This window comes from Coenobita brevimanus, chromosome 28 (genome assembly GCF_032717465.1).
Source record: "Coenobita brevimanus isolate Jiangsu-jjx chromosome 28, ASM3271746v2, whole genome shotgun sequence".
NCBI lineage: Eukaryota > Metazoa > Arthropoda > Malacostraca > Decapoda > Coenobitidae > Coenobita > Coenobita brevimanus.
The window spans coordinates 7,164,914-7,179,913 of NC_136981.1; the positions used below are offsets into that span (position 1 = coordinate 7,164,914).

Consider the following 15,000-nt stretch of genomic DNA (forward strand, 5'->3'; position numbering starts at 1 on the left):
GCATCTTTATCTCCCTTTTTTGCCCTTTTTCACCCTTTTTCACCCTTTTTTGCCTTTTTTCACCCTTTTTGCCCCTTTTTTTCACTCCTTTTTGCCCCCTTTTTCACCCCCTTTTTGCCCTTTTTCACCCTTTTTGCCCCCCTTTTCACCCTTTTTTGCCTTTTTTTTTATGCGAGGAAGAAGGAACCAAAGGCCATGAGCCCGCAGTAACAGTTCCCTCCAAGAGAAAAACAAAATACAATATAGAGCCAAATTCAAGATCCGATCATTTTGAGATGCCTGGACACACTGCGTTTGAAAGACTGGAGATCATAGGCAGCAGGAAATACAGACAGAGGGAGACAGTTCCAGAGTTGACCTGTTGCATAAATGAAAGACTGGGAGTAACGGTTAATTCTTGCATTAGAGAGTTGGACAGAAAAGGGATGAGAGTTTGCTGTTAGACGGGTGCTACGCACCCGTCGTAGAGGTGGAGGAATGCACGCAGACAGTTCAGAGGAGCAGTGATTTCACCTCTTTTTGCCCTTCTTTCACTCTTTTTTCATCATTTTTGCCCTTTTTTTCACCCCTTTCTCACCCCTGTTTGCCCCTTTTGGCCTTGTTTGCCCCCTTTTTCACTCCTGTTACCCCTTTTTCACCTTTTTATGCACCCTTTTTCACCCCTTGACCCTTTCTTGATCCTTTTTGTCCCTTTTCCACCCCCCTTTTCACCCCTTGTTGCCCCATTTTCACCCCTTTTTGCCCTTTTCTCACACCTTTTTGCCCTATTTCACCCCTTTTTCACCCCTTTTTCACCCTTTCTTGCCCCTTCCTTACTCTTTTCTGTCCCTTTTCACCCTTTTTTCATCAATTTTTGACCCTTTTTCACCTCTTATGCACCCTTTTTTTACCTCCTTTTACTCCTTTTTCACCCCTTTTTGAATTATTAAAAGAGAAAAAAACAAAAAAGTCTCCCTCCGTTAAATTTAATGCCTGAAATGCCCTAAAAAAAAAAAAATTGCACAAATCTATCTATCTGTCTATCTATCTATTGCCAGACGCCTTAATCCCGTACGGGGTGGCCACAAACAAATCGGCTCCACGTCGCCCTGACCCCGCCATTACACTGCCCTGCTCCCAACTCACACCCCCCTCTCTCATATAAAATTGAGATAAAAAAAAAAACTCCATCTCTTAAATATAATGTCTGCAATATCCTCTAAAAAAAAATATATAGTGCGCAAATCACAGTGAAAATTTGAGATAAGAAAAAAACTCACTTGAATATATTGATCTGGAATTACCTAAAAAAAAAAAAAAAAAATACGCAATGCCTTAATGCAAAAACCACAGTAAAAATTTGAGAGAGAGAGAGAGAGAGAGAGAGAGAGAGAGAGAAAGAAATCCCTTACTTAAATATAATACCTGGATTAGCCAAAAAAAAAAAAAAAAAAATCCCTAGTGCACAAGTCAATGAAAATTTGAGAGAAAAAAAATAATATAGCTGTATTTAGAAAGCTTAGTCTGTTTTCTGATCCCCCGTTGTGACAGACTGGTTAAGGCTATTTCTTTCTTCTGCTAAGCTGCCTATCACATCCGGGTTTGTTTGTTTTGTATAGCTGGACACGTAATAGCTGTTCTTGATTGATTTAGTTTGGTCCTGAGACAGCTTGGTTTTTTATTAGGTGTATCTGTATTTTAAAAACCTCTTTGATTTTGTGCCTCTCGTGTTGGTGTTTTGGCGACGTTCAGACCAGCTTCTCCTCCTCCTCATCATCATCATCATCATCATCATCATCATCATCATCATCATCATCATCATCCTCATCCTCAAGAAGTAGAACAGTAATAAGAATAACTATAACAAGGGCCGGACGTAGAGAGAATGCATTATTTAAGGCATTATCGTATTTAAGAAGTTGGTAGAGTCTGTGTTCATGCCATTTATTGAACCCAGTTAATACTAGAAATCTTTGTTGAGCTGAAGGAGGTGATATGAAACTTGCAAGACCGTAGTAAATAATAATAATAATAATAATAATAATAATAATAATAGAAAAAATAATAATAATAGTAATAATAATAATGATAATAATAATAATAATAATAATAATGGCGCGCAGATTTCCATAGTTCGTCCTGCAGTGGCCGTTTTCTTTAGTTCTTCCCCAGCTTAACCCCTTCACTACGGCGGCTGTGCGTGTGTGTATTGTGTGTGTGTGTGTGTGTGTGTGTGTGTGTGTGTGTGTGTGTGTGTGTGTGTGTGTATTCTTGCTAAGGCCAAACGATCTTATTTACATTAGTTTTTTTTTTCTTTTGTCTTTTTTTATTTTTTTTCGAGTAGGTGTTAGATATTGCTCTCGTTAACCCTTTCAGTACGAGGGAGATCTGAGCTGAATGGAGTTGTTTAAGAGTGGCAGGAATGGAATGCACAGGATGGAAGTAGTAACAGTAGTAGTGGTGATGATGGTAGTGATGGTGGTGGTAATAACAATAATAGTAGTAGTAGTAGTAGCAGTAGTAGTAATAGTAGTAGTAGCAGTAGTAAGAGACAGACAGACAGACAGACAGACAGACAGAGAAAGACAGGCAGACAGACAGAGACAGACAGACAGACAGACAGACAGACAAACAAACAGATATGCAGACAGAACAGAGTATGAAGAGGAGTATAAGAGAGATGTACGATAAAATGAGTCCATAATTCAAGAAACTGATAGGGAGAGAGCATTTTAATCTCGATGTATATCCGGTGAAAAAAAAAAATGAAAGGGGGAGCATAATTAAGCGAATATCAACCAGAGCTAACCGAGAATCAGATGAAAGGAGCGTGTGAGCGTGAAGAGCGTTGAGAGGAGCGAGAAGAGCGTAGAGACGAGCGAGGAGAGTATTGAGAGGAGAGAGGAGAGTGTAGATAGAAGCGTGAAGAGCGTAGAAAGGAGCGAGAAGAGCGTCGAGAGGAGCGAGAGGAGCGTTGAGAGGAGCGAGGAGAGCGTAGAGAAGCGCGAGAAGAGCGTAGAGAGGAGCGAGGAGAGCGTAGAAAGGAGCGAGAAGAGCGTTGAGAGGAGCGAGAAGAGCGTAGAGAGGAGAGAGGAGAAGAGTGTAGAGAGGAGAGAGAAGAGCGTGGAGAGAGGAGAGCGTAGAGAGGAGCGAGAGGAGCGTAGAGAGGAGAGAGGAGAGCGTAGAGAAGCGCGAGAAGAGCGTAGAAAGGAGCGAGAAGACCGTAGAGAGGAGCGAGAAGAGCGTCGAGAGGAGCGAGAAGAGCGTCGAGAGGAGCGAGAGGAGCGTTGAGAGGAGCGAGGAGAGCGTAGAGAAGCGCGAGAAGAGCGTAGAGAGGAGCGAGGAGAGCGTAGAAAGGAGAGAGGAGAAGAGTGTAGAGAGGAGAGAGAAGAGCGTAGAGAGGAGAGAGAAGAGCGTAGAGAGGAGCTAGAAGAGCGTAGAAAGGAGCGAGGAGAGCGTTGAGACGAGCGAGGAGAGCGTTGAGACGAGCGAGGAGAGCGTTGAGACGAGCGAGGAGAGCGTTGAGACGAGCGAGGAGAGCGTTGAGACGAGCGAGGAGAGCGTAGAGAAGCGCGAGAAAAGCGTAGAGAGAAGCAAGAAGAACGTAGAGAGGAGCGAGAAGAGCGTAGAGAGGAGAGAGGAGAAGGGCGTAGAGAGGAGCGTGGGAAAGGAACATAAAAAACAGCATGATAACTGAAACAAAAGAGATGACTGGGCAAGAATGAGGTGGGGGAGTGTGATGGTGGTGAAGGACGTGAGAAGGAAGAGTAAAGAAGAGAGTGAAGAAGAAGAAGAAGATGATGATGATGATGATGAAGAAGAAGAAGAAGAAGAAGAAGAAGATGATGATGATGATGATGAAGAAGAAGAAGAAGAAGAAGAAGAAGAAGAAGAAGATGATGATGATGATGATGATGAAGAAGAAGAAGAAGAAGAGGAGGAGGAGGAGGAGGAGGAGGAGAAGGAGAAGAAGGAGAGGCAGGAAGAGGAGGACAAGCAGTAGGAAGAGGAGGAGGAGGAGGAGAAGAAGAACAAGAGAAAGAAGAAGAAGAAGAAGAAGAAGACGAAAACAAAAAGAAGAAGAAGAAGAAGAGGAAGGGTAGGAGGAGGAGGAGGAAGAGAAGCTGCAGGGGGAAGAAGAGGAGGAGGAGAAGAAGAGGAAGAGGCGGGGGAGAAGGAAGAGGAGGAAGAGAAGGAGAAGAAGAAGCACGAGGACAGCAAGAAAAAGGTGATTTGGAAACACGAGCTGGTCGAAAGAAAAAAAAAATGATGTGCTTAGGTGTGGAGGGAATATATAAGGCAGTCCATACATAGCACCTCCCTAGACTCTCCTGATGGGATCATCTGTGATGCGGGGAACGGCTCAGTCTCCTGGTGTGGGCGTGGGTGTGGCACAGGAATCAGAAAATTAATCAGTGACGCAGGACAGACATTGATGACCCTTATTGACCACCTGTATAAGAGAGAGAGAGAGAGAGAGAGAGAGAGAGAGAGAGAGGGCAAAGTGAACTAAGATGAGAAAATATTATGTAAGGGTGGTTGTAGTGTGAAGGGGGGTAGTTACTGAGCAAGGACATAAATGCCTGGAGGTCCTATTGTCGAAGCCACCCCTCCCAGGATGCACCGTCAGGTAATAGATGGATAGACTTGGCTTTTGTTCGTCTGTCTGTCAGGGGCAGGTTTCGCTGGTTCTCATCCTTGGGTTCCTTCTTTTTTGCATTACAATACATGTGAGAGAGAGAGAGAGAGAGTGAGAGAGAAAGGGGGGAGAGGGAGAGACAGGGACACAGACACACACACACACACACACACACACACACACACACACACACACATACACAGCGACACAGTCAGACAAAGGCCTACAAAAGGGATGTGAGGGTGAAGGTAGGGGGAGGGGGGAAAGGGAGGGGGAGGGGGAAAGGGAGGGGGAACCACTCATTAGAGGATGGCGCTGACGAGAGAATGGTAATGAGGGAGGTGGAGGGGGGAGGGGGAGGGGAAGGAGCATAATTGACAGTGCAACAAAGGAGCATTGAGGTGCATGAGGGAGTGATCATAGCGTTATAATCTCGTGAGTTTAGCAAGATTGACGTCTCTTCCCCAGCTATTTCTTTCTCAAATTACGCTTTCATATTTTCTTGTAGGGTTGTGTGTTTTTTTTTTAGGTATGGGGAGCTGCTCGGGAGGGTCGCCTTCACGTGGTGGCACTAGCATAACTGCCAGGCTCCACCACCCGTTATACAAGCGTCCCGCAGCTCCCTCCCTATCCAGGCAAAGGAGGATGGTGGACTGCAGGAGACGGGCAGCTTCAGTCTGCAGTCCACTGGGTTCAAGTCCTGAAGAGCCTGGGGTTGCAGTTACTGTTACTACTACTACTACTACTATTACTACTACTACTACTACTACTATTACTACTTTTGTTGTTGTTGCTGCTGCTGCTACTACTACTATTGCCGCTATACTACTGCTACTACAACTAATAATAATAATAATACCACCACACTACTACTATTACCACCGTATCACTGCAACTACTACAGTTACTACTACTACAACTACTACTGTTATTACTACTGTACTACTACTACTATTATTATTACTACTGTACTACTACTACTACTACTACCACTACTACTACCACTACTGCTACTACTACTACTACTACTACTACTACAGCTACTGCTACTACTACTACTCTGCCCCATCAGGAACGTACTACTACTACTAGTACTACTACTACTACTAATACTACCACTACTGCTACTACTACTACTACTACTACTACTCTGTTGCATTAGAAGCCTTGCAGACCAGGCTAGGCTATTACAGACCCTGAAGAGAAGGGTGACCAGCCTCACATACCCCTGAGTGGCCCTATGTGAAAATTAAATCCCAGACACCTAACGTAAACCCCTGTAGGTCCCATCTGACTAGAGTACCCTAACCCACTAAACCACCAGGCGTCATGATGGGCTGCCGGCAGAGATAAACGTAGAAAATCCATCTTGCTCTATAGATGTCACAGCGTCATATTCACAGAAATAGAGGAAGAACGTTTAACTGATGGAGAGTATTTTCCCCTGCTAAATCCTTCAGCATATCAATATCTTTCGTCTCGCTCCACCTTAGTCAGTGGTTCCCAAACTTTTCTCACATTTACCAAAAAAAATCTTTGATGATCCCTCCCTCAACTCCCAAATAAGAGAACTTCCTCTTCCACCTGCGAATTATTGTTATATGTCTCTAGATTCTCAGGTTATTTGCCAATATTATTGCGGTGCTTCTTAAAGTGTAACAGGAAAAAATCTAGCGGCATTACTGAGAGTGTTACAAAGTTTTGGGAATAGCCTGTTTTAGAGATTTTGTCCTGTAACGTAATATAATGATTATCTAATGACGAAAATTCTTACCTAAAAAAAAAAAAAGCCAAAAAGCATTTAGCCATAAAATATATCAACTCTATAAACAAATTATATATATATAAACGGCCATACCACGTTGAGTACACCGCTTCTCGTCCGATCAGTGAAGTTAAGCAACGTTGGGTCTGGTAAGTACTTGGATGGGTGACCGCCTGGGAACACCAGGTGCTGTTGGCATCCCTACGTGTCAAGTGGGGTTGGTGGAGGATTAGTGCCCCTCCCTGTAAAACAATTAACTCTAAGCCCGTGTGGGATATATGGCGTCTGGCAATGAATGAATAAAAGGCATTCAAAAGGCTACTCTGGCCATTTTGGCTATCTCTGTTTATTCCCCCACCCCCAATGCCCAAATTCCCCCCCCCCAGGGGAATACCCCACTGTTTGGGAACACCCAACCTAGATCATTCATTATGCTAAAGAAGAAGAGAGCGGGGCTATGTATATATACCCGGTACATATATTCAGCAACGAGGGCAAAGCACAGAACGTGTAAAAGAGAAAATTTATTTATTACTTAAATCATAATTTACAGGTAGCGTCAAGCTGGATGAAGCGACGAGAAGTGTGGTCCGGGGGAAGGTGGGCGTTATATACAGAGAATCAAGTTGGCCGGAGACTACTCATAAGGTTCAGTCATGTGTACCGGAGCTCTGAACATAGAATGATATTGAGTACCGGTGCTTTGAACAATGGGGCGTTGTTCAATATCAAAGCGTCAAACAAGGAGGCGATGTTCAATAGCAGAACTTTGAACAGAGGCATGGTGTTGAGTACCGGAGCTTCGAACAACGGACGATGTTGAATACTGAACCTCCGAACAAGGGATCGATGTTGAGTACCGAAGCTTCGGGCGGGGCACAATGAAAGCCTTACACGAGGTCTCCATGGCAGCCACCGAAATCATCTATAGTAAATGCTTGGGACGTCTTGGCTGGGGGTTTATCTGTAGCGTTTACTTCCTCTCAAAAGTGATGCCAGCTGCCCTCTGCTCCTCGGCGATGCGAAGGAGCTCGTAGACGTGCTCGGGGAGGGGAGGTGCGGTGGGGAGGAGTGGGGATTCGGGTTTGTATCCGGTCTCATCAGCGACGTAGGTGAGTTCAGCAACACTGCCGTCGGGAAGGGTGAACCTGGAGGAGGAGAAGAAGGAGACTTAAATATATTCCTATCGACTCCACGAAGCTCATTAGGAAAACCAATCTTTTATCTCAGTCTTCCTTTAGAACACGAGGTCACTGAGGCTGACAACCGATAAATCCAAGTCTTCATTCAGGATATTTTTTTTTCTTTCATAGCAGTCCATACTTTGATGCCTGGTGGTCAAAAGGTTTTAGGCGCTCCAACTGGATTAATCATAAAGGATTTAAATCTCAAAACTTGGTGAGGGTCTTTTCCCCACAATAATGATATCCAGGGGTGAGCGACTTACCACTTTTACCTTTAGGTGTTAGGACTGAGAAGCTTGGCCCTGGAGACCTAAATTCCCGTGAGGGCATTTAAGGGGTAACCCAACTCCAGTCTCACCTGAAGGAGCCCTGCATGTTGCTCTGACCCTCACTACCGGGGGTGCCAGTCTTCTGTGTGTAGATGCCGTTGCTGGTCTCGAACAGGTAGTTGAAGTTGCCGTCTCCGCTGTCAGATCGCTCGTCCACTAGAGTTACGGCGTCACGGTCTGGGTTCTGGGGTCTAGGGGCAGCGAGAGCCACGGCAACCAGGCAAGCGAAGACGATCTGGGGGTGTGGAGTGAGGGGGTGAGGTGCCGGGGTCAGTCTGAGGCTTGGATGTAACAGGGAGGTTGTAGGGGACGAAGGAAGGTGGAGACTGGCTATTAAAGTGATTCCTAATGGTGGGAAATCAAAGAAGAGTGTGTGAAGGAGGAGGGGTTTTGTGTGTGTGTGTGTGTGTGTGTGTGTGTGTGTGTGTGTGTGTGTGTGTGTGTGTGTGCGTAGGGGGGTGCGGAGAAGTACAAAGGTTATTCTGTGATGTGTGTGGCAATGACTCTAATTACGTGTATTTGTGTATGCGCGTGTGCTGTGCTTGCGTGTGTGTGTGTGTGTGTGTGTGTGTGTGTGTGTGTGTGTGTGTGTGTGTGTGTGTGTGTGTGTGTGTGTGTGTGTGTGTGTGTGTGTGTGAAGGGGGTAGGGGAGACACAAGAGATAGTCTGTGGTGTTTAGGAAATAGAATCTGTGTAGGTGGAGGGGGGGGGGGAGAGGTTTTCTGGGAAGGAGGAAGGGCACAGGAGGCTAACGTGAGGCGTCTGGGGAGGTGATCCGTGTGGGGAGAGGGGAGAAGGGGGAGAGGGGAGAATGTCAAAGAATCTACACCATTACACCATTTCGCCTTCAGGTATCTTCTGTTTCACCGCCTCTGCCTTGTGCCTGGCCTTCCCTTCTCCTCACCTCATGACCTTTCCATACCACAGTCTACTTCAGCTCTCTCCTACATCACTGTTTGTGCCTTGTATTTGTCCTGACCTTCTCCTAACCCTCTCTTACTTCTTTTCATATATATTTTAGGAGGATTCTGATGAGGGAGAAAGTATGGAGCTCAGTTTAATAAGTAGGAGGAGCTGGTGGGCAGGGACGTAATTTGATACCTAAACTGCTAAGAAAGATTTGAGATGAAAAAAAAAGAAGTCTGATTTTAGCCTGAATAAAATGCCTGCGTGTGTGTGTGTGTGTGTGTGTGTGTGTGTGTGTGTGTGTGTGTGTGTGTGTGTGTGTGTGTGTGTGTTCATTGCAGGGTAAAGGATGTTTGTACTAACGGTTAACAGACGTAGGAGTTTTGTTCTAAGAGAGACGGGACAGGCGGGTTATTAGAAGGGAAATTTTAAGGGAAAGAAAGGAGAAAGAACTACACTTAAAGGTCTATGGGTGAGATAGGGTGGAAGGATATTATTTAAGGATCAGGAGGGAAGCAAGAGTTAATTTTTAGAGTCAGCTGATAGAAAAGATTTACCTTTAAAAATAATGAGGATAAAAACAATATAAATCTAAGTTTGACGAGGGGAAAGGAGTTAGTTGATAAGGTGGAGAGACGAGTTTGGGTAGGGGAGGGAGGGAAGGGAGAGGGGGAGGGGAAGAGGAAGGAAGGGGGAGGAGGAGGGAGAGAAAGGGACCGTGGAAGGTGAAAGGAAAAAGGCGGGAGGGAGACGGGGATAGGAGCAGTGAAAGGTTAATATATTCAAGGTTTATATCTTCTGAAATGCTGGTGGAAAAAAAATCACTGCAGTTCATGAGGGAGGTAAAGAATGAGCTACAGTAATTTGCCTGAGTCTCCATTTACCTGTGTTTAATAATTACCTCTGTTTAATAATTACCTGTGTTTAATAATTACCTCTGTTTAATAATTACCTCTGTTTAATAATTACCTCTGTTTAATAACTCTCTGTTTAATAATTACCTCTTTTATAATTATCTCTGTTTAATACTTACCTCTTTTAATAATTACCTTTGTTTAATAATTACCTCTGTTTAATCATTACCTCTGTTTAATAACTAGTAGGTAGGAGACAGTGCTAGCTTTATTTGTAGACAGAAATAATCAAGACATTTTTTTTTTTACAAGCATTTTCTACACCTGTGAGACTTTTTTTAGTTTTTGCATATACCTTTTTGACATAAAGAGCGATGAATTCTTGTGCTAAAATCTTAAATAACATCGAGAAGGAACAGTTGTAATATATATATACATACTGACAACAACTCTAAAAATTCATTATCTGAATTTTGCCATTTTATGCTGTGAAATATATAGACAAATTATCGGATCAATAAAAAAAAAAATGCGATGGAAAATAGTTATCATTAGACTTACAAGCTAAAAGGTGAGTGGAGATGAAAGGTGCACAGGTAGACAGGTATCAAAAACAGAAAGGTGATGGAGTGAGAATGGATTATATAGACGTAATAAATGAAGATGCTACAAAGATCAGGGCAGTGTCTAAGAAAGTTCCTGTAGAAGGCAGGTAATACAAAAGATAAATGACGGGTAATAAAGACAGGTGTGGTTATTAGAGGTGAAGAGAGGAGAGATGCAGACAGGTGTAGATAAACAGAGGCGGGGTATCGCGAGGCAGACAATGAACAGACAGGTGCGCTGGTTGAAGACAAAGCAGACAGGAGAAGGGACGAGTGCAGACAAAGTGAGACAGAGCATCGAAGACAGACAGAGAAGTAGACAGTCTCGCGAAAAGAAATAAGATCGAGAAGTGATGGGAGGTAGGACAGGTGCGGAGGTAAACAAATGGCAGACAGTAGGAGCCAGATGAATAAACAGTTTAACAAATGTACAAAATGGATTGCTTGGGAGACAGACAAGTGTAAGAGACAGAGAGGACAAAGGCAGAAGGGAAGGGAATGGAAAGGAAGACAAGTGTAGAGGACAGACGAAGCAGAAATCATAAGTAAAAGAACTAGAAAACAGACGTAGAGACAGACAAAATGGGAGCAAGACAGGCAGAAGACAGGGACATTGAAAGGCAGACTCATTCGGAGGACAGATGCAGCAGACAACGAGCAGACAGGCAGACAAGTAAAAGTATTAGGGAAGACAAACAACATTCGTGCGTCAGAAGTAGTGGTTAAGGAAGACGGAAGAGCAGTCAAGAAAATGTGATGCAATGTAGGTAAGGAGAAGCAGAAACGGGGACGAACTAAGACAAATGACAGGGAGAATATTGAAAGACAGTTGCATCAGGAGTAAGGGAGTTGCATAGTTTCGTGCATCTGAAGCTCAAAAAAAAAAAGAAAGTAAATAAAGAAGGTGGGAAGTCGAACAGCAATCTGGCAGGCAGGTAGAAAGAGACAGTGGAAGAAGAGGTGAAGGTAGACAAAAGCGAAGTATAGGCAAAAGAGAGAACAAAATAAATGCATCAAAAGTCAGATAGCTGCAAAGTTTCATGCATAAAATGACGAACAGATGCATAGGAAAGGTAGAACAGAAAGTAGAAGTAGAAATGAAGACTGTCAAGCGTAGAAGACAGACCAAAAAGTGAGAAAGAAAGAAAAGTGTTTTTAAATTCATCAAAAGTCAGGGAACTGCAAAGATTCATGCATACGAATCCAAACAGGTGCATTGGAAGGTGGAACAACAATTAGACAGGCTAGTTAATGAAGAGGTAGGCAGGAAGATAGATGAAGAAATAGGCAGGCAAGTAGGTAAAGAGGTAGGCAGGAAGATAGATAAAGAAATAAGCAAGTAAGTAGGTAAAGAGGTAGGCAGAAAGATAGATAAAGAAATAAAGAGGCAAGTAGGTAAAGAGGTAGGGAGGCAGGTGGATAAAGAGGTAGGCAGAGAGCAGCATGCAGTGTCCCTCCATGCCACCCTTTCCCCCACAACTCACGTGCTTCATGTTGGCGGTGTGAGTACCAGGGGAGGACATGGCGAACTGGGAGCAGACCGGCTATTTATACCGGCGAGGTGGGGTGGTTAGAGGACGGGGGAAGGGCAACTTGAAGAGAGACAGGGAGAGAGAGGGAGGCATGGAGGGAGGGAGGGAGAGAGAAGGGGCGGAGGGAGGGAGGGAGAGAGAAGGGGCGGAGGGGGGGAGCGAAGAGTCGGCACGTGTAGGGAACGGGAAAGAAAGAAGGGGGGTTGGTGGGAGGGAGGGAGGAATTGGAGGGAGAGAGAGGGATGGATGGAGACGGGAACTTGAGAGAGAAAGAGAGAGAGGGGGGGGTATGGCTGGGAAGGAAGAGAAAAAGGGTGTTAGGAAGGAAGGGAGAGAAGGAAGGAAGAGCAGGCATATGTGTTAGAGATAAAAGGGAAGAACAGAGACGTCGAGAATGGGAGAAAGGACGATAGGGAGAGAGGAAGAGGGAACAGTGGAGGAAAGAAGACAATGGGGATGAGAGTGAGAGTTACCTAGATACAAAGACCACACAGACCTACTTTCTAACTATGGAAAGTTAAAAATAGGCAAGGAAAAATGATGCCTCTCCCCAACCCTTCATACCCAAAAGCCATACAGGAAAAAAGGAAGAGTAACACCTTGAAGGATTAAAATATGTGAAGGATATTTTACGGGGGTGACAGAAAGCAGTACAGAAAGAGAGAGAGAGAGAGAGAGAGAGAGAGAGAGAGAGAGAGAGAGAGAGAGAGAGAGAGAAGCTATTACTCCAAAGACATCAATCTTATACTATTAATTTCAATTTTTAATATCCAATTTGTATTAACATCAACTGTACACACACATACACACATGCATGTATACATACACACATACATACATAAACCCTATAAATACATAAATACATACACACTATACTGTACACATTCACATACACTTACACATATTTTTAATTCAGCTCTTCAATAGTTAAAAAATGGAAAAATAAATAAAACAATTGGGGTAACGAAGCATCTTACTTATGCAACCACCACATAGGAGTACACACCATTACCTCTTCAAATTACTATGTTCACGGTCTTCCTCGCGTTGTCTGGCTCTATCTTCATACAGGCTTTTGCGAGCTGAATGATTTGGCTCAGTTGTTCTAAGCTCCACAGAGTCTAATTTTGCCTTGGCCTTGATCTAATGTGAAGACCAGAATTGCTTGACATATTCCAAATGAGGTCTTACTAAAATCTGTGGAAGGAAGAGATACATATTTTTTCTTTGTGCGGTTCATTTGTAAAGGATTGATTTTTTCTTTTGTTTTGATTTCTTGATAAATTCTAGTACTCTATTTGTTCTCCAGTCTGATTTTTTAAGGTTTTGGGAGCATTTTCATTCCCTTGATGCTGTCACGTGTACATTCCCTGTCTACCTTTTTTTTTTTTTTTAATGCGAGGAAGAAGGAACCAAAGGCCTACTATTTTGTCCTGGCCTTTTATGCTCCTTTATTATTACCTCCAACCGGATGCATGTGACATTTACGTACATTAAAGGACGTTACCTGGTTCTCGTCTTTATTTCATCTTTATTGGTGAAGTTGACGTAGTAATTGTATCAGTGTCGCCCGTGAATTTTATAACAGAATTTAGTACATCAGGATAGCTAATCAATTTTAATCAGACGGTGCATTTTGGGGTGTATGGTTAGATTGTTTTATTCATTTCACGACAGACCTCTAATAGTGAAGGGGTGGTGGTGGTAGTAGTAGTAGCAGCAGCAGTAATAGTAACAGTAGTAGTAGTAGTAATAGTAGTAGTAGTAGTAATTGTAGTAGCGGTAATAGTAGTAACCCCAGGCTCATCTGAAAGGAGGTGTGACCCTATTGTTAACAAGACTTACTCTAATTTAAAAGAAAAAAAAAGAGAGAAAGAGAGAAAATATCAAAGCACATGACTCTCCCACACCCTCCAGACCTACAGGCAATCGTGTGTTGGGAAAACTATATAAAACACACATCCCGTAGGCTTGGCATATGTGAAGGAAATTTCATAGGAATGCAAGAAGTTAGAAAAAGAATTAAGACAGATACATACAGAGAGAGAGAGAGAGAGAGAGAGAGAGAGAGAGAGAGAGAGAGAAGAGGAGAAAGGAAAGCAAGAGAAAGGGAAAGTGAAACACGGAGGAAGGAAGGCGGAGTGGAGGGAGAGGGAGGGGGTGGGAGGGAGGTAAAGAGGGAGGGTAGGGGTTTAGAAACGCACGTGAGGAAGGAGAAAGGAGAATCTGAGAGAGAAAGAGAGAGAGAGAGAGAGAGAGAGAGAGAGAGAGAGAGAGAGAGAGAGAGAGAGAGAGAGAGAGAATGTAAGAGCAATAAAACCACAACTACAAAAGAATAATGTAGACTAGGAACTCTTAAAGCTCTAAAAAGGAAGAGAGAGAGAGAGAGAGAGAGAGAATCTAAAATCTCCATGATGAGCTAGAACAGGTTAGGTGTGACAAGTTTTAAAGACATAGAGAGAAAAAAAAGTGAGAGTCAGGACAGGTTCATAAATGCCCAGGTGCAAAAAAGGGAGAGGTAGATAGATAAAAAGATAGATAAAATTATAGATAGATAGACAGACAGATATAAGACTGTTTAAGTACCTGGGTGATTAATCGATTGATGCATATAGACAGGTAGCTAGATAGATTGACTGGCTAATTAACAGGTGGATCGTGTGATAGATATAGATAGAAAAGTAAAAGAAGAGAGAGAGAGAGAGAGAGAGAGAGAGAGAGAGAGTAAACAGAACGTGCAGTATTGAGACGGATTCTCTTCTGTACCCCAAACCCCTCGGCTAAATACCTTACACGAAATAGTTAAGGTACGTAGCTACAATATACAAATAACAGTCCTTATGGGGGGAAAAAGTTACACAGATCACACAGACACAGAGGTACTTTCTAGGTGATCCATTTATAACCCCTTCAGTACGAGAGCTTTATTTATTTATTTATTATTTCCCAGTTATTATTTAGTGATTAAGTTCGAAATGGTCTTTGGTTTGTATTCTCGTTCGGAAGCTCCCTAACACCTCCTCCTTAGCGATTTATTTCTGGGTGTGGCTGGTTAATATCCTTGTGTACGGTCCGCGGTTCGTATTCTAATTCGTTAAGCAAGCTTCCTAACACCTCTTCCTTAGCGATTTATTTTGGGGTGTGGCTGGTTAATATCCTCGTGTACGGTCGCGGTTCGTATTCTAATTCGTTAAGCAAGCTTCCTAA

At 43.4% G+C, this 15,000-nt stretch overlaps 1 non-coding gene and 1 pseudogene across 2 annotated transcripts in view; one reads left to right on the forward strand and one right to left on the reverse strand.

Annotated features, from left to right (window-relative positions):
• The first annotated feature begins 6,462 nt into the window (after positions 1–6,462).
• LOC145394869 (5S ribosomal RNA) lies at positions 6,463–6,581 on the forward strand. The gene has a single exon (XR_013896513.1). It is a non-coding gene; the product is annotated as a 5S ribosomal RNA (ribosomal RNA).
• Positions 6,582–6,892: 311 nt separating this feature from the next.
• LOC145394661 (uncharacterized) overlaps positions 6,893–15,000 on the reverse strand; it is a 73,327-nt pseudogene continuing 65,219 nt past the window's right edge. Inside the window, exons 6-8 of the transcript XR_013896477.1 lie at positions 11,746–11,790; positions 7,926–8,131; positions 6,893–7,531 (exon numbers count right to left, since the gene is read on the reverse strand). The product of XR_013896477.1 is annotated as an uncharacterized LOC145394661 (transcript). The remainder of the gene's footprint in view (positions 7,532–7,925; positions 8,132–11,745; positions 11,791–15,000) is intronic.